Below are 22956 nucleotides of genomic sequence, written 5' to 3' on the forward strand. Positions count from 1 at the left end.
GGCTCTTAGAAAACAATGGGAAAAAAGATTAATAGTCCAATGGAAAATTAAGCAAAAACCAAGAAAAAGCAACTCAATATAAGAACATACACAAGGCTAACGAAATGTTCAACCTTATTAGTAATCATAAGAATGAAAACTAAAACAAGGTAACATTTGAACTTACTAAATCATCAAATATCTGACAATCTTTGGTGAGATATTGGCCAGAGTTGGGAAAACAGCCACTCTCATACACTCCTGACGGGAGTGTTAATTAAAACAATATTACTAGAGGGCAATTTAGCAATGAGTATCAGAAGCCTCAAAAATAGCACACACTTAGACTCAGCATTCTACTTCTAAGAATTTATGCTTTAGAAATAATCATGAATGTGTGCAAAAATTTAGCTACAAGGATATTCATTTGATTGCAATATTATTTTTAACAATGAAAACCTGAAAACAACCAATATATCCAATGACAGGGAATTGGTTAAATAAATTATGAAACATTTACAATGGAATACTTAATAACTAGGAAAGGTACTCACCATAATCAACATAATACAAAATTATCCCATTTTTGTAAGTTACAGGAAACAAACAAAAGGTCAGCACTGATTAACAGGAGTATAGGCTAGCTTTTTTCTTCTTTTGTTGATGTGCATCTTCTACAGTGATCACATATCACTTTTGCATGAAGAAAAAGCATTAAATAAATTTACTCATGGAGGCCCAGACCGAATGAAGCTCAGTGCACCTAGCCTAGAGCACACTGCTCCTCGGCCCAGTGACTATTCTTCCAGCCTCCAGTCCCCTCGGCCTCCCAGCCCAGAGTGTGTTCTCAGGGCCGGGTCACTGCTTTCTGCTCCTCTCTGGGCCCTCCCCCTGCACTGCATGGCTCTACACCCAGGTCCGCCCCTAGCTATCACCCCAGTGGATCACTTGATCTCCTCACCTCCATTCCTCCACCTGCAAGTCCCATGACCTAAGGCTTACCCTCTGCTCCTATCCCCACAACATAGCACTCTGAAAATAAAACTGCTCCACTGAATTTGGTTGGCACCATTATTACCACCCTATTGTTAGTTTCCCTTCTAGTCCATCCGAGGGGCAGGCCATCACCACTGGCCTGAGAGGAGATGGACAATCTCAACAGGGCTTGGAGGTGTGATTTCACTTCCCTGCCAAGGAGGTGGCAGAAGGCTGGTCAGCACGCCAGGGCGCCACTCCTTGACAACACCACAACTGCCCAGAGGCCATCCCTATATAGTGATATGCAGGTGGGGAGGGCTCTGGCAAGAAGTGAGTGTGACCAGATCCCTTCTGACAGACCTGCGATGTGCCAGGAATTCTTAAGGGCAAGAGGGTCAAGCCTGGTTTTCTCCCTGAATCTCCGCCCAAACACCAAAACACCAGGCTGGGCCCCTGCAGGAAGATGGGCTGCTCGCTGGTCTGCAGGATGTACCGAAAGACAACAAGTCACAGGAAGCTGCCTCTCGTACAGGGTGGTGCCGTCCTGTGGTTTCCCACCCTCTTGGAGGTGTAGCCATTGTTTGCTTGGTTTCATGACACCTCTTCTCCTCCTGAAAGTGCTGTATGTAGATTTTCCTTCTAAGTGAAGTGAACACAAATGATTCACCAGGGGCCTTGAGGTCACTGGGGCTCCCTGAGGATGTTCAGGCCCCTGAATGACAATGGGTGCTCTGAAGTCTGGGCCACTTCCTTCCCTCCTGCTTCCCATCTGAACTTAGAGGCAGATCAAGCCCCAGCTGCTCTCAGCTCTTTACACAGACTTGCCCTGATGGGCTGGCAAGTTCATACACACCTGCACCTTCTGAGACGACCACAAGAGCTTTCTGTGATTCTTCAAATTTCATGCTTTATCTTAAAAATTAATGCAAATTTTTCCTGATACTCTATTTTTGCCCTACTGTATTTTATTAATTCTAAGCTGCACTCACCCCCACTTCCATTGTAACATCTTTAAAATCAGGCTATCTTAGAATCCACAGTGGCTGTAGTTTAATTGGCAGTGCTTTTTCTCACTGTTACATAAAATAACAATGTATTTTCTGATAAACGGCACCTTAGAGTTGATGAAATATAATGATAAAAAAATACTTTCCTGTAGAATTAGAGTTGAACTGACGTTCTGAAAGATGTGCCAGGTTTGCACACTCCTGGCTCCCTGCCTAGAGCCCTGGTTTAAGGACCATTTCTAGATGGCATTTTCTCATGCCTGTCATGCCCCATGGCATCGGGAATACAGCCTTCACCAGCACACTGTTCCCACAGGAGAGGACCATGAGGAAGCTCATCCTGAGGGACACCCCGTAGTCCTCTGTTCCAGGGGCTATTCAATGGCAACCAAAGGAAATGTTCACTGCATATTTCCCATGGGCCATGCATTGAGCTAAATGCTGTGTGTTTACTTCCTTCAACTTTGCCAACAACCCTATGAGCTACCTGTGATCATCCCATTATACAGATGGGAAAAATGAGGCTGTGAGAGGTTATGGGACTTTCCTCTGTGCTGAACCCAGATCTCTCTCACTTAAGAGGCCTAGCACCGATCCCTGTGCCTCCTGAAGAACGAGCACAGAGCAAGCATGCGCTTCTGCTGCCAGACACTGTGGTGTCTCCCTCTGCACAGAAGGGGTACCCACGCCCCATATGGCCTGCCTGTTTGGAAAGTGATCCTCACTTGCCTGCAAGAGAGTCCCTCTCAGGAGCTCCTGGCCTCCCGTCTCCCCAGACTCTGCAAATGCCCTCAGTGGGGACCCTGGTGTGTAGGCTGAGCTGGAGGACAAGATAAAGACAGAGCTCAGAGAGAATGAAAGTCAGTATCAAAAGGGGCAGAAAGCCATCTCTGCCTCCAGGATACGTCACTTCAGTTCTTATTCCTTCCTGCTGCCCCACTTCCTTATAACCTACCTCTTCACCTAGACACTTCCAAACTCAACTTCCCACAACACCTCCCTCCCCTTGCTCTCAAATTCTGGCTCTTTTTTTGTGTGTATCCCACAACTGATTTACAACCCTGAAATTAACCCGGGGAAACCACTGGATTTCTCAGACTTGCCATCTCCTCCAGGCAATAATACCAGCTACCATTTTCCTACCATCTACAGCATGGCAGCTGGTGACTTATCCCTAATCTTCTTAGGTCTGTTCCTGTTGTCCAAATGAGCAAGCAGAGGAACAGAGAGGCAAGGTAGCTAGCCTAAAGTCACACAGCAAGCAGGCAGCAGAGCCAAGAAATTAGCTAAGTTCTGACTGCAAAGCTGTGCTTTTCCCTCTGCACCATTGAGTTCCTCGATGATCAACTATACACAGAGGTGGGACTGAAAGGTGGCTTCTCCAGCTAGCATACATATTACCAGTCTTTCTCTGTATCTCTGTCAGTCTGTCTGTCTCCCAGTAAAAATCTAAACACCAATCATGTCAATAGGGCTAGATTTGCAAGTGGCTCTCCCCAGCTTTCCACCCCAAAGGGAGGACTCTTCCTCAGGAGATTTGCATGTATCACAAACCCTAACACCAAAATGCAACTTTTAAAGCAGCAAGCTCATTCCTCGAGCGTTTCCATCCCCCTCCCATGTGGCTCGCCCCCTTGTTATTTCTGGGCACAGGTGTATCTCTCTCACAAGCTGTAAATTTCTTTCAACATTTTGTTGTTGTTGCTGAAAGGGCGAAGAAGTCCACAGGAAAGGAAAAGGAAAAACCACAGAACTATCCCCAGGAGAAATGTGCACACACAAAACACGCCCTCACGCCTCTGCAATTCTTCATGCAATAGGAGAGCTTCACAGGGCACAAGTCAAGAATCACAATTCTGTTTCCCTCTTGCACCCTCTATTCTGTGTCTGTACACAGTAAGTGCTGAATAATTTTATGAAGGATCAATGCCATTACTTCTATCTCCTCCTCCTTCCACCACCATCTTTGGTCAAAAAGAATGTAGCTGTTTACTTTATTACACTTCTGATCAGGCACTTCCCTGGCTCTCCTTTCTAGGTTCTCTGTACTATCCTCCCTCTGTGAAGTTCCATCACCTTCCTGTTCTATGTCATCCATACCCTGTTCCCAGAGGCTTGCCCCTGCCTCTCTCTAGTCCCCTGTGAATTTTGCCAGCTCTTTATTGACAGGCAGCCCTATAATACTGGCAGGGACCTTACAGTCCTCCCCTCATCTTACAGATGCAGATCACCAGGACTTGCTCTGTAATTGCACAAGGTTGTCCTGTTTTCTGACAGAGGGAGACCCAATTCCAGGAATCTTGACCCAGTTAGTTCAGCCTTCCTAACCCTCCCTATACGACCTCTGCCCAACAATCTGCTGCCTCCTCCTTGGAAAGCAAAAGCATCAGTTGCCTTGTGTGATCCTGGCCTCTCAGATTTTCAGCCCTAGCAGGACTCCTCCAGACCATGAAGCAAGCACCTTTGCGCAAGTTAGAAAAAGGCACCCTGTCTGGTCAGTTGCAGCCCAGGGGTCGCACAGTTTGGCAAGCAGAATGCCAGCTTGATCTGACCCCTCGGCCGGCAATCCTGCACAAGGCCCTTCTGCACACACATTTCTGTCAGCTCTGATGGACAGGTGCACCTCGGCTGGGTTATCTTGGAAGGACTGAAGCGTCATCCCAGTCAAATCAGTTCTCTCCAGGTCTCTGTTTGACCCACTCACAGATGGAAACAGGTCTCTGTTTGGCGCACTCATAGAAGGAAACAGGTCTCTGTTTGGCGCACTCATTGATGGAAACAGGTATACCTGCATTCACAGCAGCATTATTCACAATGCCCAAATGAGTGAGTAAACAAAATGTCAAGTATACCTATGATGAGATATTATTTAACTTTTAAAAGGAAGGAAATTCTGGTATATGCTACAACATGGATTAACCTTGGAAACATTATGCTCAGTGAAATAAACCAGTCACAAAAGGACATATACTGCATGATTCCCCTTATATGAGGGGAATAGATGACTAGAATAGGTGACTTCACAGAAACAGAAAGTAGAATAGAGAAAGTAAAACAGGTACCAAGGCTGAGGAGAGGCAGGAATGGGGAATTATTGTTTAATGGGTTTAGAGTTTCATGATAGAAAAGTTGTGGAAATGCATAGTGGCAACGGTCACAAAACACTGAATGCCCTTAGTAACGCTGAATTATACACTCTAAATTGGCTAAAGTAGTAAAATTTTAAGTTACATATATTTTTTAACGTTTAAAAATTAAATGTAGGCTACATGCAGTGACTCACGCCTATAATCCCAGCAATCTGGGAGGCTGAGGTGTGCAGATCACCTGACTGAGGTCAGGAGCTGGAGACCAGCCTGGCCAACATGGTGAAACCCCATCTCTACTAAAAATACAAAAATTAGGCTGGCTGTGGTGGCTCACGCCTTTCCATCTGTGAGTGCGTCAAACATACACCTGTTTCCATCTGTGAGTGGGAGGCCGAGGTGGGCAGATCACCTGAGGTCAGGAGTTTAAGATCAGCCTGGCCAATGTGGTGAAACCCTGTCTCTACCAAAAATACAAAAATTAGCCAGGCCTGGTGGCGGGTGCCTGTAATCCCAGCTACTTGGGAGGCTGAGGCAGGAGAATCACTTGAACCAGGGAGGCGGAGGTTGCAGTGAGCGGAGATTGTGCCATTACACTCCAGCCTAGGTGACAGAGCGAGACTCGGTCTCAAAAAACAAACAAAAAAACCAAAAAACAAATAAACAAACAAAAAACCCCCACAAAAATCAGCTGGGCGTGGCGGCAGGCGCCTGTAATCCCAGTTATGCGGAAGGCTGAGGCAGGAGAATCGCTTGAACCCGGGAGGCGGAGATTGCAGTGAGCCGAGGTGGGCAACAGAGCGAGACTGTCTCAAAAAACAAAACAAAACAAAACAAAAACAAAAACGCCAAAACAAATTAAATGTGCTCTATATTGCGGCTTTAACAAAAAGGGCGGGTGGTAGGGAACAACAGCACCTGGCTGTATTTCTCTCTGAAAAGATGAGGATTCATAATATTTCCCACAAGCGCTTGATGCGCCAAGAGCAGCACCTCATTTCCCGGGGGCCGACACCTCCACAGGGGCCTAACATCTTTGGACACGCGGCGGTCTCAGCACCGACTGGCTGAAAGGTGCCACATCCATTTAAACATCTCCTTCATCCTGGCTGTTCCCTCCACCCCCAGAGCCCATCTCCGCAGGCATTCAGTTTTCCCTACAAGGCCGCGGCAGCCAGGCCCATTCTTGGTAGGCGTAAACTGCCATCCTGCTATAAATCCTTTCCCATAAAGCACTGGAGACTGGTGCTCTCACTGTGCCAAGAAGTCTTTTTCTGACCATCTGTAATCCATTCAAAGGCAACCGGCAGGAAATGGCGGCAAGGAAAACCCCTGCAAAATGCAACTGGTGGGACCACCTCTCCTCCCGCTAGCGGCCAGCAACAGGAAGTTGGCCTTTCTTGGGACACACAACATCTGTGGGAGTTCTGGAAGCTGCTGGGCGTCTGTCAGGGGCTGAACGGCTCGAGACAGATGCTCACAAAATTTGGTAAGAAAAGCATGCTGTATTGGGTTTGAAAATTAGTTCTGGAAAAAAAAAAAAATTTGAAAAACCAAAACAAACCCCAGACCCCTAGAGAGGAAAAAAAATCCCAAAACATAAAAACCCCATCATATGAAAACTAACCTCAAAATTGCTTTCTTTTGATTTCTATGGACAATTAGACCATAATTTCAAGTAGTTCAAATCCTTCTTAGTGAGACTCCCCCTCCAATCTGGTATTGTCAGCTGCTGCTGCTTAATAGTGACAGCTTCATTTTTGGCACTAAAAGCTGAAGCCCTCAAAGCTTTGCAGTGGTAAGCTGGGGCCAGCTTGTAAAGGCCCACAAGAGCTGATCGTTAAATTTTCAGGAATGTGGTGAGCCAATTATTAAATTATTAAAAGTTATATGACATAAGCTTACAATGGAATATAAAACTCATCACTTCCAATTTATCTAGCTACATTTCACTTATTATCTACGCTTTGAGTATGGGTTGGCAACTTTCTCTTTCCTTTTTTTTTGAGAAGGAGTCTCACACTGTCACCAGGCTGGAGTGCAGTGGCGTGATCTTGGCTCACTGCAACCTCTGCCTCCTGGATTCAGGTGATTCTCCTGCCTCAGCCTCCCCAGTAGCTGGAACTACAGGTGCATGCCACCATGCCCAGCTAATTTTTGTATTTTTAGTACAGATGGGGTTTCACCATTTTGGCCAGGATGGTCTTGATCTCTTGGCCTTGTGATCCACCCGCCTTGGCCTCCCAAAGTGCTGGGATCACAGGCATGAGCCACTGCGGGTAGTAAAAATTTTAGGCTTTGTCTCAGCTACTCCATGCAGCCATTGTAGTGCAAAAACTAGACAATACGTAAAAAAATGAGTGTGGCTGTGTTCCAATAAAACTTTATTAAAAACAGGCAACCCATGGGCCACAGGTTGCTAATCCTGCTCTCAAAGTCATTTACATCTAATGCATCTGTATGGTGGATATCCTACATAACAGTGTGCTGATGCATATCTCTTCCCAACTCTTGAGTTCTGTGATATCACATTGACAGCTTGAAATGCAGTGGGAGGAGAGTTTATACCATGGAAATCATCACATACTACAAATCAGGGCATGATTTATTATTCTTTTGATTATCAAAATTTAAGAAAGTGATGGAGAAAATTTTAATGATGTAAGTTAAATTAAAAGAATAGTCAACCCTCTGAATCTGTGAATTCTACATCTGCAGTTTCAACTTAATTGCAGATCAAAAATATGTGGAAGAAAAAGGAAAGATGCCTGAGTCTATACTGAACATGTACAGACCTTTTCCTCTTGTTATTATCCCCTAAACAATTCAGAATAACAACTATTTACATAGCATTTACATTGTATTAGGTATTATAAGTAATCTAGAGATTATTTAAAGTCTGTAAGAGGACTGTATAGGTTATATGTAAATACTACACCATTTCATATAAGGGATAAGAATCCAAGGATTTGGGGTCTCGGAACTGATCCCCCTTGGATATCAAGGGACAGCTGTGTATCAAGTCTATAGCTTTATTGTGAATACTACAAAACAATGAGGACATATTCTTTTAGTACTTGAAAACCATTATTCAGTTCAGCAAGGAAGTCACATTGCTAACAATCAAGTGAAGTTTTAACATATATCTTTGTTCTTTCCCTTTCAACTTACTCACTTACTTAAATGAAAATATCAACCAACACTTATGTGGGGTTTACATTTGTTTGTCAATTAAACCTTAGGAAGGTCAGGGGATACAAGAATTTGGCAGAAGTCAACCAAAGCATTTGGTGAGAATCTGTAGACTATATGAAATTTACAATAAAGAATGTAGGCTGGGCGTAGTGGCTCATGCCTGTAATCCTAGCACTTCGGGAGACTGAGGCAAGTCAATCACCTGAGGTTAGGAGTTCAAGACCAGCCTGGCCAACATGGTGAAACCCTGTTTCTACTAAAAATACAAAAATTAGCTGGGCATGGTGGCGGGAGCCTATAATCCCAGATACTCGGGAGGCTGAGGCAAGAGAATCGCTGGAACTTGGGAGGTGGAGACTGCAGTGAGCTGAGACAGTGCCATTGCACTCCAGCCTGGGCAACAAGAGCGAGACTCAGTCTCAAAAAAAAAAAAAAAATTTAAATATTTTATTCTTCATAAAATATATGCCAAACAGCTTTTTTAAATCAGTAAAATGTATAATAAACATATAAATCCTTATGCACTAATTTTTAGATAGCAGATTGTTAAACATTTATTAGCACAACACTGATTCTAATAGAAAAGAACTTACAAATTAATTTGTCGGCAGCACCCAAAAAGTGTGTGTGTATGTGTGTGTGTGTGTGTGTGTGAGACAGAGAGGGAGGGACAGAGAGAGATAGAGAGAGAGAGAGAGAGAAAATAACTCTCCCTCCAGCACCCTGAATGGAGAAAGCAAAACAAACACTAACATTACCAAAGAAAAAAGAAGGTTGTTTTCTGAAAACTCTACTTCAAAAAAGATTGCATGGAGTTGGGCACTGAGTGTGTCTACAACTGGAATAAATTATGAACTGTTTCTCTTTGGTATTAATGGAGTTTCACCATAACTTCTTTTTCTAAAAGCAACTTCTTGCGGAACTCATAGCCATCAAAGCCATTAAGCTCTTCCTTCCCTGTACAATGCCCTGAATGTCCAAATCCTAGCTGCTGTGTTGCCTCTGCATGAGGCATCCATTCATTCATTCTTTCATTCATTTTTCAAACGTTAACTTGACTCCTACTAAATACCCTTTATCGTGGCCCATGTAAAACCACAAACCAAACAGCCTTTACCTTTAAGTCAAAGGTCTGAGACCCAGGTTAAAGGTCTGGCTGACCATAGACTGAGATATCTTCCTTCCCTGGGCTCCAAGGCATTTGAATCACATTTCATTTTCTAAGCAGCATCAGAGTTCCCAGGTGCTGCAAGTGAGTTCCTAGAGGGCAGGGCCATTGTTCCACCTTCACATTCCACACAGAGCCCAGCCCAGGGCCTTGCACCTCCTGTACAACTGGTCACTTTCTACACAGTCAGCAATGCAGGAAGCACAGCTCTGGCTTCTGACTTGCAGAGCATCACTCATCATGATTTCCAATTTAACTTCAGTGGTTCACCAGATCCAGGCTAAATACTGTGCTCCCTCTGAAAGGTGGGAGAAGAATTATTTCAAGTATAATTATCTTCTTCCTTCCCAAGGTTAAAGTAGAGGGTCACTTGACTGTGTGGAATAATATTTCTCAATGTTTTTAAACTCATGCTCTACCAAGATTGGATCACACTTTACTTGCTGAGGTTTGCACTACAAAACTCACTTTCTCTCTAAGACGTCCCATTGAGTGTGGTTTTCATACTATACAAGCATCTTTTTGAAATTCTAGTGTACCCAGTCCTCAACCTTGTCCTTCCTTAGCTTAATAATCATAGGCCATCACCTTCACCTCCAAGATTAGGCGACAGGGGAAAAAAAAAAAAAAAAAGAATCATAGGCTGGTACAGTGTTCATGCCTGTAATTCCAGCACTTTGGGAGGCTGAGGCAGGAGGATCGCTTAGGCCCAGGAGTTGGAGACCAGCCTGGGCAACATAGCAAGATCCTGTCTCTACAAAAAATAAAAAATTAGTGTGGTGTGGTGGTATGTGCCTGTAGTCCCAGTTACTTGGAAGGCTGAGGTGGGAGCATCACTTCAATCAAGGAGGTCAAGGCTACAGTGAGCTATGATCATGCCACTGCACTTCAGCCTGGGCAACAGAATGAGACTCTATCTCTCAAAAAATGAAAATGAAATAAAATAAAAGAATCATCAGTGTTCAACTACTTACTATGAGCACTGATAATTAAAGAAAAAAACTTAACTCTGCCCTTTTAGGAGGAATTTAATAGTTCATCCCCTGTTGATGGGAAAGATGTCTTCTGTATTGAAGAATGTCAATCAATAAAAGCAGGTCAGAATGACAGAATTTGAAAATGACCATCCTACAATCCCCAAAGACATAACTGATCCAGGGAAGGGTCATCAGTGGATGCCCAGAGGATTTCACAAAATTTCCTGTTGGGGAACAGGATATTCACTGGGTGCCAAAGCATTACCCATAGAATGACATGCTAATTGCAGAAGGAGAATACAACATTTGCAATGGGCAGAAGTGGTCACCACCTTACGAAGTGATCCATATCTAATAATAGGGCACCCTGACATCTTGTAACCCCTGGATGAGATGCTTAATGAAGCACTCAGAATCACCTGGGACACATTCACGCCAAAATGTTGAGTCTGAATCAAATGATACTTAAGCTCAAACTTCCAGAACAGGGGAAAAACAGGGAATAGCAAAAACAAGGTAAGATACCACAAGGAAGTGACAAGACAGACCAGAACATGAAGCATTTTAAATGGCAATGTTTTATATATTTATATATCAAAATATGTATACATATATATAGAAATATGTATGTATACATATATTCACACACACATGTGGGGGAGGGACACTGTTCTAGATTAAAAACTACTAAAGAGATATAACAGCCAAATGCAATACATGAACCATAACAGCATCTAGTTTGAAAAATGCAGCTATAAGCTTTTGGGGGTGGGGGCGTGACAGGTGAATTTTGAATGAGAACTGGGTATGAGATATGAGTGTGGAATTACCATTAGTTTTCTAAGTGTGATACTGATATTATGATTAGGTCAGAGAATGCCTCTAATTTTAGGAGATGCATGCTGAAGTATTTAGAGGTGTCATGCTGTCTGTGACTTACCAAATATTTCAGCAAAAACATACATACATATTTATGTATGATAAGGCTCTGAGAATTTAAGTGAACAGCTCAAGGTAGCACAATCAAGATGTGGAAAAATGATAAATATTTAAAGATGAAGTGTCGTGATGTCTACAACTTATTTCAAATGCTACAGAAAATAAAATCAAATGCCACACACACACATGCATATACATATACACACACACAGTCGCATAATGACACTTTGGTCAACAACAGGCCACATATTCAGCGGTCCCATAAGAGTATACAATACCGTATTTTTACTGTATCTTTTCTATCTTTCAATCTGTTGAGAGACACAAATGCTTGCCATTGTGTTACAACAATTACCTACAGTATTCAGTACAGCAACATGCTGTACAGGTTTGTAGCCTAGAAGCAATAGGTTATACCAATAGGAATATCATAGAGTGAACTTACACAAACCTAGATGGCATAGCCTATTGCACACCTAGGAAATGACACATCTCTCAGAACGTAGCCCTATCATTAAGGAATGCATGATTGTATATTTCTTTTTCTTTCCTTTTTTTTTTTTGAGACAGAGTCTCGCTATGTTGGCCAAGCTGGAGTGCAGTGGCATGATCTCGGCTCACTGCAACCTCTGCCTCCTGGGCTCAAGCAATTCTCCCACCTCAGCGTCCCAAGTAGCTGGAATTACAGGTGTGTGCGACTATGCCTGGCTAATTTTTGCATTTTTAGTAGAGATGGGGTTTCACCATGTTGGCTAGGCTGGTCTCGAACTCCTGACCTCGGGTAATCCACCCGCCTCTGCCTCCCAAAGTGCTGGAATTACAGGCGTGAGCCACGGCACCTGGCCTGTATATTTCTTTATAAGACATATATACAGATAGATCTTTACATATATATATATGAAAACAAGACAAAATGTGAACTAATGTTTAATTCTATAGGTGATCATGGTACCATTATTTCAAGTTTTTTATACATGTGAAAAATTTTAACACTGAACTGCAAGGGCAAAAAAAAGAATGGTGCAGGGTGGGGGTTACTAGCAAATATTAAATGAAAAACTTTAGGTGCTCAAAGATGTCTGGGACTCAGCACCCTAGCGGTAGCATTTTTTCATGGAATTTTCTCTGCTGACCTAGGATGCTGGAGCTAACGCCCTAAGGTGAGCTGTGTTTTGCATTGTAGCTCCAGCGATCCACTTGAACAGAAACTTCAGGAGTCCTGCCAGTTCTTGGAATCTTGACAACTTCAAAATATCAGATGGTGAATCATAAAACCTCATAGGCCATCTCCAGATTGATTTTTTAAAAATGAAAATACAAATGGGAACTGTTGGTTTCACAGGTATGACGTTTCAATTTTGTAAGATGGAAAGAGTTATGAAGATTGGCTACAAGATCATGTGAATGTCCTTGACACTACTGAACTTTACACTTAAAAATGGTTAAGATGGTATAGTATTTTACCACAATCTTCTTAAAAAAAGAAGAAAAAGACAATACAGGTATTTCAAAAACAAATAAGATGCTTAGTCAAACTATAACACTCTGCTGGTCGAAAGATAACTCAGGAAACAAAAGGGGACAATATGATCGCTCTTCCTCCACCCTGCCTCCAGAAGATTTGAATGCAGCTATGATGACAAGACACATGTGAACCATGGGAAGAGTCTGCAGCAGTGTAAGGTGCGAGGTTTGGGGGCATGTACACTGGGCATGGCTAGCATGCACAAGGTACAGAGAAGTTCCAGGTGGGGTGGCCCGAGCAGCGGGGAGGCTTCCTTAGAAAGTATGGCTGGCCCTGGGGAAGGAGGGTGAGGGGCAAGGGGAGGGGGAGAAGGGGAAGACACTAGATGCAGATGGGAGGCAGAAGCAGAGAGGGGAACAGGGAAAGGACATCACTTGTCCAAAGTGCTGCTGCAAAGGGCAGGCCACCTGTCCAGATAGGAAGGGACTGAGGACTTTGAATGCTGCATTAACTGTGGTCGATGAGGAAGTGCTGAGAGGTTTTCACTTGAGGAACAAACTGACACATGTGGATTTTCAGAAGATTAATTTTTGAAGTGGTGTGCGGGGAAGATACAGACAGGAAGACCAATTAAACAGCTATTATAAAAATCTAGGTAGGCTATGAGGCAGGCTAGCTGGGGTGGGGGTCGGGGAGTGGAGAGAGATGGAGAGGTGCAGGGAATCGCTAAGATGGGAGGGAGGGAGGAGCGGAGGAGGGGGTCTTTCTAAAGATAGTGATGGGGAAAATGCACAGGCTCGGCTTGCACTTGGGTCTAGGGGAGTCTGAGACGCACAATGACATCCGTGAAGGGCTGTCTGGCACGGCACCCAGGGGTGGGATGAGCACTCTGTGGAGGAGAGGTCAGGAAAGCTGCAAGCATGTCAGAATCGCCACACACAGGGACCACCTGGGGTGTGAACAGGAGCCAGAGTCCGGAGCAAATGCAGAGCAAACCGAGGGCAAAGCCTCACGCTCCGAGGGAGGAGCTGGCAGAAAGGGCACAAAAGTGGGCGCCATGAAAACTTCTGAGAGCAAATATGATTTTTAGAAAGCTCTAGGATTGTCTACTATTTAAAGAAATCCCCAGTAATTCCATTTGGAAAGCAAATATGCCCCTACTCTGCTTAAACCTGGCTTGTGTACAGGGTTTGTATTTTGCCATTAAGTGTTTTGTCTCAGCCACTGAAAGTGGCAGGACTCATTTGAGTCCCTAATTCTCTCTGGATTCTGCCCTGCTTCTGCAAAAGATGATGAGGAAGGGCACAATGATGAGGGAGTAACTCAAGGGAACGGAAGCCTGGAGTCTGGGGACTTGGTTAACAGGGCTGTTGAACATGGGTTGGCCAAACGAAGTCAGCCTTAAGCAAATGTGACCAGTTCTGGTGGGCGTGGTGGCTGACTCCTGTAATTCCAGAACTGTGGGAGGCTGCAGTGGGAGAATCGCTTGAGCCCAGGAGTTCGAGACCAGCCTAGGCAACATAGGGAGAGCCCCGTCTGTAAAAATAATAGAAAAAATTAGCCAGGAATGGTGGTGTGCACCTGTGTTCCAGCTCCTTGGGAGGGAGGCTGAGATGGGAGGATCACTTGAGCTTGGGAGGTCAAGGCTGCAGTGACTTATGATTGCACCACTGCACTCCAGCCTGGGCAACAGAGCTACTGCCCCTTCCCACTCAAAAATGTGACCAGTTCCTCTTTTCCAGTGGATCACCCTCTTCTTGCCAGTCTGGGTGGGATTCTGTCCCATTAAGTGTAAAAGGTGCTTGAAGCCACAAGCTCCTGGTCCTTATCAGAAGAATCAAACCACCAGCTGGTAGACCATGGGGTCTGGGGCCCATCGAAGGTCACTTGAAACCACACATAGAGGAGGTGACTAATTAGGAGAGGGGACAGCACCGAGGAGGAAAGGATTGTCAAGGACTCCTGGTCTCTGAAACCACCAAGAGAGAGACAGGGGGGTGACACCAGCTCCTCTGGGACCAGTAGGGCAATCACTATAAAATGCTTAAATGCCCCAATTAATGGAGAATGGGTGAAATTCAAAGTCACAGGAAGTAAATGTTGCCACATCATCCTGTCCTCATGTGGGAGATGCATTCTGTGCCTTTCCCAGCCACTCCAATCCAAAGGATCCTCTTTGTCACTGCCTTCTCAGAGCCAGTGACAACCAGGGCATCTCTGTGGCTGAAGAAGGTAAAGGACTTTCACACCCACTTAGCAGGCATGTCACCATCAAAATGACACCTCTAACGTGGCATTAGGATGATGGACACCTCTAACATTCCATCATCCTAGGGAGCGCACCCTTCATGAAATTACTAACAATCCCAATGCCATGAGGGAAACTGAACAGCGGCCTAGAAGATGTTCAAAAGGAGGAAAAAAGAGAGAAATCATCACTGTAGATAGATGCCCCTGGAGTTGCTTGGCAACCATCTTTGCTAACACCTTCTCCCAAAAAGGAACACAGTTTGCATTAGCTCCTGTGATTTCCCTGAGGCCAGGACTCTGACCACAGAGGCCACAAAGCTGGGGCCTTGGAATGAGAGAGCATTTCCCTGATGGGGAGACCCAGGGTCCTATCAGGAGGCCACTAGCTTACACAGGCAAGAGGGAATGAAAGGTAGTCCAGCCTCGCCATTTTGCTTAAAGAACACGCTCTCTTGGGCAAGGATGGTGAGAGAATGAGTCAAGCCAGGTGCCCAGGTGCAACACTTAAGGAGCACTCACTCTGCACCTGCAGAAGCCCACGTGAGGCCCTACTTAAACAGGTCTCCTGGGCACCTGCTTGCTTCCCCTTAGTTCTAACCCTGCTCCTAGGACGACAGACATCAGGACACAGTGCTTAGAGTACAGCCTCTGGAATCAGGCTGCCTTGGGGTTCAGGACAGCTCTACTATTTCCCAGCTATGTCACCTTGGGTAAATTACTTAACCTCTCTAAGCCTCAGCTTCCCAATCTCTGAAATAGGGTTGATAACAGGATTTGCCTCACTGGGTGGTCATGAGGATTAAATGTGAACATGCACATTTAGCCCTGTGCCTGGCATCTAGTTAATGCCCAATAAAAGACATTTAGGATTGTTACTTAAAAACAAAACAAAACAAACAAAAAAACACATAAGTTGGGCTGTCTTTAGCCCAAAAGATACCAGAAAAGTAAATTTAAAAAACAGACAAAAAACTCCAAAAGGAAACACATAAGCAGCTCCCTTAGAACCCCTGAACCTGCATCTATAGCATCAGAATCTCTGTGGGTGGTCCTGGCCTATTTCCTTTTAAAAAGCTTCCAAGCAATTTTCAGGGTAGGCAGGGTTGAGAGCCACTTCTCTCAAACAATAAACAGTAGTTCTCAAAGTTCAGGAAACATCAGAGCCACCTGAGGAGCCTGTTTAAAATGCACGTTCCTGGTCAGGTGCGGTGGCTCATGCCTGTAATCCCAGAACTTTGAGAGGCCGAGGAGGGAGGATCACTTGGGCTCAGGAGTTTGAGACCAGCCTGAGGAACATAGCAAGACCTCATCTCTACTAAAAGTCAAAAAAATTAGGCAGGCATGGCAGCACACACCTGTAGTCCCAACTTCCTAGGAGTCTGAGGTAGAAGGATCGCTTGAGCCCTGGAGACCGAGGCTGCAGTGAGTATGATCTGCCACTGCACTCCAGCCTGGGTGACAGAGAACCTGTCTCGAAAAAATAAATTAAAAAAAAAAAAGAAAAAGCACTTTCCTGGTTCCTATGTTTCACTCCCAGTTGTTTCATTTCAGTATGACTGCAGCCTGGGGCTGGGGGTGAAAGGACCCTACAGAACAACACAGCAGGGTCTCCAGAATGAACACACTTTGTAAAACACTGAAACAGATTCACTTTTTTTTTTTTTTTTTTTTTTTTGAGACGGAGTGTCACTCTGTCCCCCAGGCTGGAGTGCAGTGGTGCAATCTCAGCTCACTGCAACTTCCGCCTCCTGGATTCAAGCAATTCTTCTGCCTCAGCCTCCCAAGCAGCTAGGACTACAAGCACATGCCACCATGCCTGGCTAATTTTTGTATTTTTTTAGTAGAGATGGGGTTTCACCATATTGGCCAGGCTGGTCTCGAACTCCTGACCTCATGATCTGCCCACCTTGGCATCCCAAAATGCTGGGATTACAGGCATGAGCCACCTGCCCAGCCCCAGATTCACTCTTGAGACTAACAGTACAGGGACACCAGTCCAATCCCTTTGTCTTTGTTCTGGGCATCCTTAAAGAAATGGAGACACACAAGTTAACAAAAGATGCCTGGTGAGCCCCGGGCACACCCCTGGAGCAGTAAGAACACAGTCTTTCCCCTGGAAGTGGCAGCTCTAAGACAAAGGCAAAGACCCAAGTGCCTGGTAAAAACAACAATCATCACAACAAAGGCTTACATTACTGAGTACCTACTTTACACCAGATAGCATCTCATTTATTTCCACAACAATTCTGAGAGGTACTACTATTCCCACTCTGGAAAAGAAAAGTAGAAATTGAGGCTTAATTTAATACCCAGCCAATAAATGATCAAGATTTAAATAATGCTCCACTAAACTCCTAAGCATGCAATGCCAATGAACCTTTTTGTGTGTGGTAAAATACACATAACATAAAATTTACCATTTAAATCTTCTTTTTCTTTTTCTTTTCTTTTCTTTTTTTTTTTTTTTTTTTGAGACAGAGTCTCGCTCTGTTGCCCAGGCCGGAGTACAGTGGTACGATCTCAGCTCACTGCAACCTCCGCCTCCCGGGTTCAAGCAATTCTCCTGCCTCAGCCTCCTGAGCAGCTGGGACTACAGGCACCCACCACCATACCCAGCTAATTTTTTGTATTTTGAGTAGAGACGGGGTTTCGCCAGGATGGTCTCGATCTCCTGACCTCGTGATCTGCCCACCTCAGCCTCCCAAAGTGCTGGGATTACAGGCATGAGCCACCACGTCTGACCCATTTTCTCGATTTTTTACGTGTACGGTTAGTTCTGTGACATTAAGTATATTCACAATGTTGTATAACCATCACCACAGTCCATCTCCAGAACTTCTGCATCTTCCCCAACTGAAACTCTGTATCATGGACACACGAACTCTCCATTTCCCCTTCCCCAGCCCCTGAATGTCCACCATTCTACTCTCTGTCTCTATGAATTTGACCACTCTAGGAACCTCATTATAAATGGAATCACACAGTATTTGTCCTTTTGTGGCTCATATACTTTTTAAGAACCGGACCATCACCTTGGTCTGATATAACCAAACTGGGACCATGTCTCCACCATCTTCCATACCCCTGGAATGCTGAACTCACTTGTGGTTAGTATCATCAGACTGGGTGTCTGTCCTGTGTCCCCACCCCACCCCAGGACTCTGTGGCCTGTCAATGCCTTGAGGTAAGGTCACAGAACTCCCACTCCCCCTTACACCATTAATGTTCACAGATTTACAATTAGCATCACAGAATCAGGTACACCAGTAAGTGCTTCTGTGTTCAAAGAGCCCATCATCGACTCACTTTTATCTTCCCCACTGTGGTGACCTAGTGCCACTTTGTCCTGCCCTAGAGAGTATTTATTTGGTTTCCATTTCTTCTGTAAGCACCTGATCCCTTAAAATTGGCAAGCGGAATTGTGTTGAGAAACCACAGGTACAAGGATAAAGCGTCTCCATAAAAACAATGCTTTCCCCACAGCAGAATTCCAGCTTCACTTATAGACGACTAGGGCAGCCAGGTCTAGCCCCTGAATATTAAGGATGCTCCACTGTAGCCTCAGCCCACTTGCACGAAGGGATTTCCTGAGGTTTCATCATTAGTTCAAGCACCTCAGGGTCCAAATCCAGGTCCATTTGGCAGTCTGAGCTCTATCACAGAAGAGAGCAAGAGAATGCCAGCCAAACGGCATTAGCTGGGAGCACGTAATCAGCAGAACACCAGACAGGGAGATTTAGGAGAGAGACACACACAGAAGTCAGTCCTCGCCGTTCAGTTTCTACAATATTCTGAAAAAGTAGAACCCACTGGCTAAAGCTCTCCCTCTCCATTATGGCTATGTTTGATTATTGCAATCACTCAGTGACCACTGTCTCCAGATGTGAATAGTGGGCCACCTCAGGGTGTGGGGTCCTTAGAGAAGAGGGATTTGACCAGGACAAGGTCTCACTGCATTGGCTACTACCATCTTATGTCTACTTCTGAAGTATGTCACGAATGAAACAAAATGTCATAAACAAAACGTTAGCCTGAAGAGTATAAATGCAACCAACCCAGAAAACCATACAGAAACAAATCTGCCTAACTTTTCTAAATCAATTCTGCAGCAGAGACGGTAGGCCCCTGGGAACCACCAGCTGAAAGCATCGACATGGCCTCACAGCCTTAACTGATGCTGCAGACCACCTGGCACACAGGTCAGAAGGCCTCAGGAATCAGGCCCTCCCCTACCCTTTGTACCTTCCCGGGCTTAACATGGAAATCATGAAAGCAGCCACTTTGCTTTCCATCATGTGCATCCCCATTTCAGACATATCCCCTGGGTAATCAAGCTGCAGAGAACGCCAGTTGTATTTTCAGCCTGACTTTAAATATAAACTGAAATCCTTAATGCTTCGCCAATGCGATGTGGTGCTTTTGACATCGGGGACCACTGTATGATAAATGCCATCATTACCAGAATTGATGCTTTGGGTCTCCTCCACCCACAGTGAAGGAGGGTTGGGCCACAAAGAATTAGAACCTGCAACTCACTATTGTCACCAGTGACTACAGACTGGACTCCAAGGTTTGGAAGAGTCATCTTGGTAACTTTGGGAGGAGGGTTCCCTAGGGGACCCAGTCTTCTCTATCTTTAGATCCTCCCAAATGTAGCCCAGTGCCAGGAGACAGTCACAGTCCAGGTATATCTGCTGAGTAATCAACAAGGCTGACTTACATGGGCTGAAGGCTAACACATGGACAGATATTGGCAGAATATTTCTGTGAGTATCTTCGTCTATTTTTCTTGTGTTCTTACCTCTCCAGCCTCACCAGTCAGTGATTCTCTGTCAGAGTGATATGTCCCCCAGGGACATTTGGCAATGTACCGAGACATTTTTGGCTGTCTAAACTTGGGGGAGGGGAGGGAGGCATCTAGCAAGTGGAGGTGCAGGACATCCTGCCATGCACACGACAGTGCCCCCAAAAAGAAGCATCAGTGGTGCCACTGGTGAGAAACATTATACTACTCTCTGCTTTGCTATCTTTACTCCAGCAAGAGGACTTTTTAGTTTCAGAACAGTCTATATTCTCTGGCATTTGGGCCTTTATCCCTGTCGTTTCCTCTAACTCTGCCCTGCCCAGCTCTACACATGGGTAACTTCCTGTATCCTCCAGGTTTTAGCTTACATAAAATTTCCTCTGGGAGGCCTGCACTGAGCCCCTACCTCAGTGAGGCCCCCTACCATGCCCTCCAGCAGCACCTGAGTTTCCCTATCAGAGCACTCATCATGGTCCACCTGTACTTTTGCCACTAGGCTGGAAGCACCCTGAGGGCAGGCAGGGGTTGTGCTTTCTCACTGCTGTGTCCCTGGTGTCTAGCCCAGTGCTGGTACATCAGGAGAGCTCCCTTCAGGTCAAAAGCATGAGGGAGGCTGAGAAACAGTTGAGGGTATTAAAAACTTGGCAAGACACCCAGAGGCTTAAATTGTTACCCTACTATGCAGGCACCAAAAGAGAACATGGCAACTTCTCATGAACTGATACGGACAGCTCTCTAAGATAAATGGAAATGGCAAGATATCAGCTAATACTATAGCTTTCTATCATTCAGGTGAGAATAAGAAGACAAAATTATATATGTATCTACTGGAATGCACACAGAATATCTTTGGAAGAATACACAAGCAACTGGGGATGGGGTGGGAGAGAGACTTACTTTCCACTTGGATAGCCTTTTGAATTTTGTAACATGAACATTATTAAAAAATAAGTAGTTTTAAAATGAATATGTATGTGTATGTAATGGTCTACATCTTCTAGCAGTAGAAACATTATTCTCATAGAATGACATAGGATGAGACCCTGGTACAGGGCAACTTAGAAGAAGGCAATATCATATACACTGTTTCAGTGCATCCATCCTCGCTTCCTATTGTGGAAGGAGCCAGAGCCACATTTCCTCCACACGGGAACCCAGGCACAAAGAAATAATTGTATGTACAATGAAATACTCATTTTAGAAGCTTTGTATATCCCAAACTAGATGATCAGGATGTCCTTTCTCATCTGTGTTGTGTTGGTTGTGGCATGCCCCTGCTCCATCAGTGAGCTGCACCTGTAGAGCTTATAGCTCTCCAAGTCCTTCCCTTCTCCTCCTTCTCATCTTTCCTCCGTATCACCTTTAAGCCGCTCCATCTCTCCCATCCTTCCATCCCAAAAGCTGGGCCAGAGAAGAGAGATGATAATGAAACGCCAAAGTGAACAAATGTTACTGCTTGTTAGCAAAAGGGGAGGAAGGTAGGCTTAATGGGGAATGAAGTTGAAATTAATGGTAAAAATGAGGTTTATCTGTGTAATCTGTGGACTTTGTGTCTTCCCATCTTCTATTAACATAGATAACAGAGTTGTCTGTATAATGATAAAGGGAAGCTGTTCGCAGTTTCCCATAAATCTCCATGGCCTGCTGCTGACTTCCCTGGCTTGGATTCTAAGAATACTTCATTCTTAACCAGGTCAGTTGCCATCTTTTTCTCCAATTTTCTCCCATCCAGCCACAACTGCAAGACTCCTGAGCCTGTGCTGAGCATGCTCCTATGTTCTCTGCACCCTTCTATATTGCAGCCCAATTCCACCAGCATCTCAGAAGAACAGCAAACTCTTATAGTCACAGCAATGTCTTACTGGCCCCAGCACAATTTTCAGATTGGAAGCTTTCCACCAGTTTATCTGCATCACATCGAAACATGTGGGAACATTAAAACACAGGCAAGTTTTCAAAGTGGCAAGTGTAGGCTTCCAAGAGACCCAAACAGGAATCTATTGAGGACTCTTTTTTTTTCCTCAGTGATAAAATAAAACAACTTATCGATCATTTAAAGAAGTTATTTAGATCTCCCAGTCCCTAAAAAGAACTTTGTATAAACTCTTCTTAGCCATAGGCCATATACAGGCTAAGTATTACTTGATAGCTCTTGATAAAACTTATCGATGATCACTTAACTGCACTCCATTAAAAACACTGATATCCGGCCGGGTGTGCGATGTGCGGCGGGGTGTGGGATGTGCGGCGGGGTGTGGGATGTGCGGCGGGTGTGGGATGTGCGGCGGCTCACATCTGTAATCCCAGCACTTTGGGAGGCTAAAGGTGGGCAGATCACAAGATCCAGGAGATCGAGACCATACTGGTTAACACGTTGAAACCCAGTCTCTACTAAAAATACAAAAAATTAGCTGGGTGTGGTGGCACGCACCTGTAGTCCCAGCAACTCAGGCGGCTGAGGCAGGAGAATCACTTGAACTCAGGAGGTGGAGGTTGCAGTGAGCTGAGATTGCGCCACTGCACTCCAGCCTGGGCGACAGAGTGAGACTCCATCTCAAAAAAAAAAAAAAAAAAAAAAATTGATATCCATAGAAATTGTTTCTTTAAAAAATCATTAGCTTCATAAAATTATAATAAAATGGTTTACTCTAAAAATAAAGTTTCTGCTAGGTATCTTTTCTTTTCATCACAGATTAGTTTAAAATCCTAGTTAATTAGAATAAAGTTTTCTAGAGTTAGCTTCACTAGTAATGATAATAATAATAAAAGCCAACATTCATTAAGGACTTACTATGTGCTAAGCCCTTTTGTATTATCTCATTTAATCATCACAACAACCCTATTCTTATCTCTGTCTTATAGTTAGGGACACTTATGAGGCATAGGAACCCTATTCCTTATCTATGAATTGGTATTCTTTTAAAAAAACTTCAGATGAGGCAAGGGGAACATCTTTCCAAATCACTGAGAGCCTTTCCCTAATTAGCTTGAAAAAAGTCTTCAGATAAATCTACCAAGCTGAGGAGGAAATTATTTGAAAAGGTTAGCACAGAAGAATGGCCGTCCTTGGAATTTTCTCTCATAAACACCTTTCATAGATTAGGCTAA

At 44.5% G+C, this 22956-nt stretch overlaps 1 protein-coding gene across 7 annotated transcripts in view; it reads right to left on the minus strand.

Moving 5' to 3' along the window:
• ATXN7L1 (ataxin 7 like 1) overlaps positions 1–22956 on the minus strand; it is a 278155-nt gene that overhangs the window by 249769 nt on the left and 5430 nt on the right. The window contains exon 1 of one of the 7 annotated variants that reach the window (XM_073009236.1): positions 534–10941. The exons of the other annotated variants lie outside the window; for them this stretch is intronic. The gene's annotated coding sequence lies outside the window, so the exon portion shown is untranslated. Of the gene's footprint in view, positions 1–533; positions 10942–22956 lie in introns of those variants that run through there. 7 annotated transcript variants of the gene reach the window in all.

This window comes from Chlorocebus sabaeus, chromosome 21 (assembly GCF_047675955.1).
Source record: "Chlorocebus sabaeus isolate Y175 chromosome 21, mChlSab1.0.hap1, whole genome shotgun sequence".
Lineage (NCBI taxonomy): Eukaryota > Metazoa > Chordata > Mammalia > Primates > Cercopithecidae > Chlorocebus > Chlorocebus sabaeus.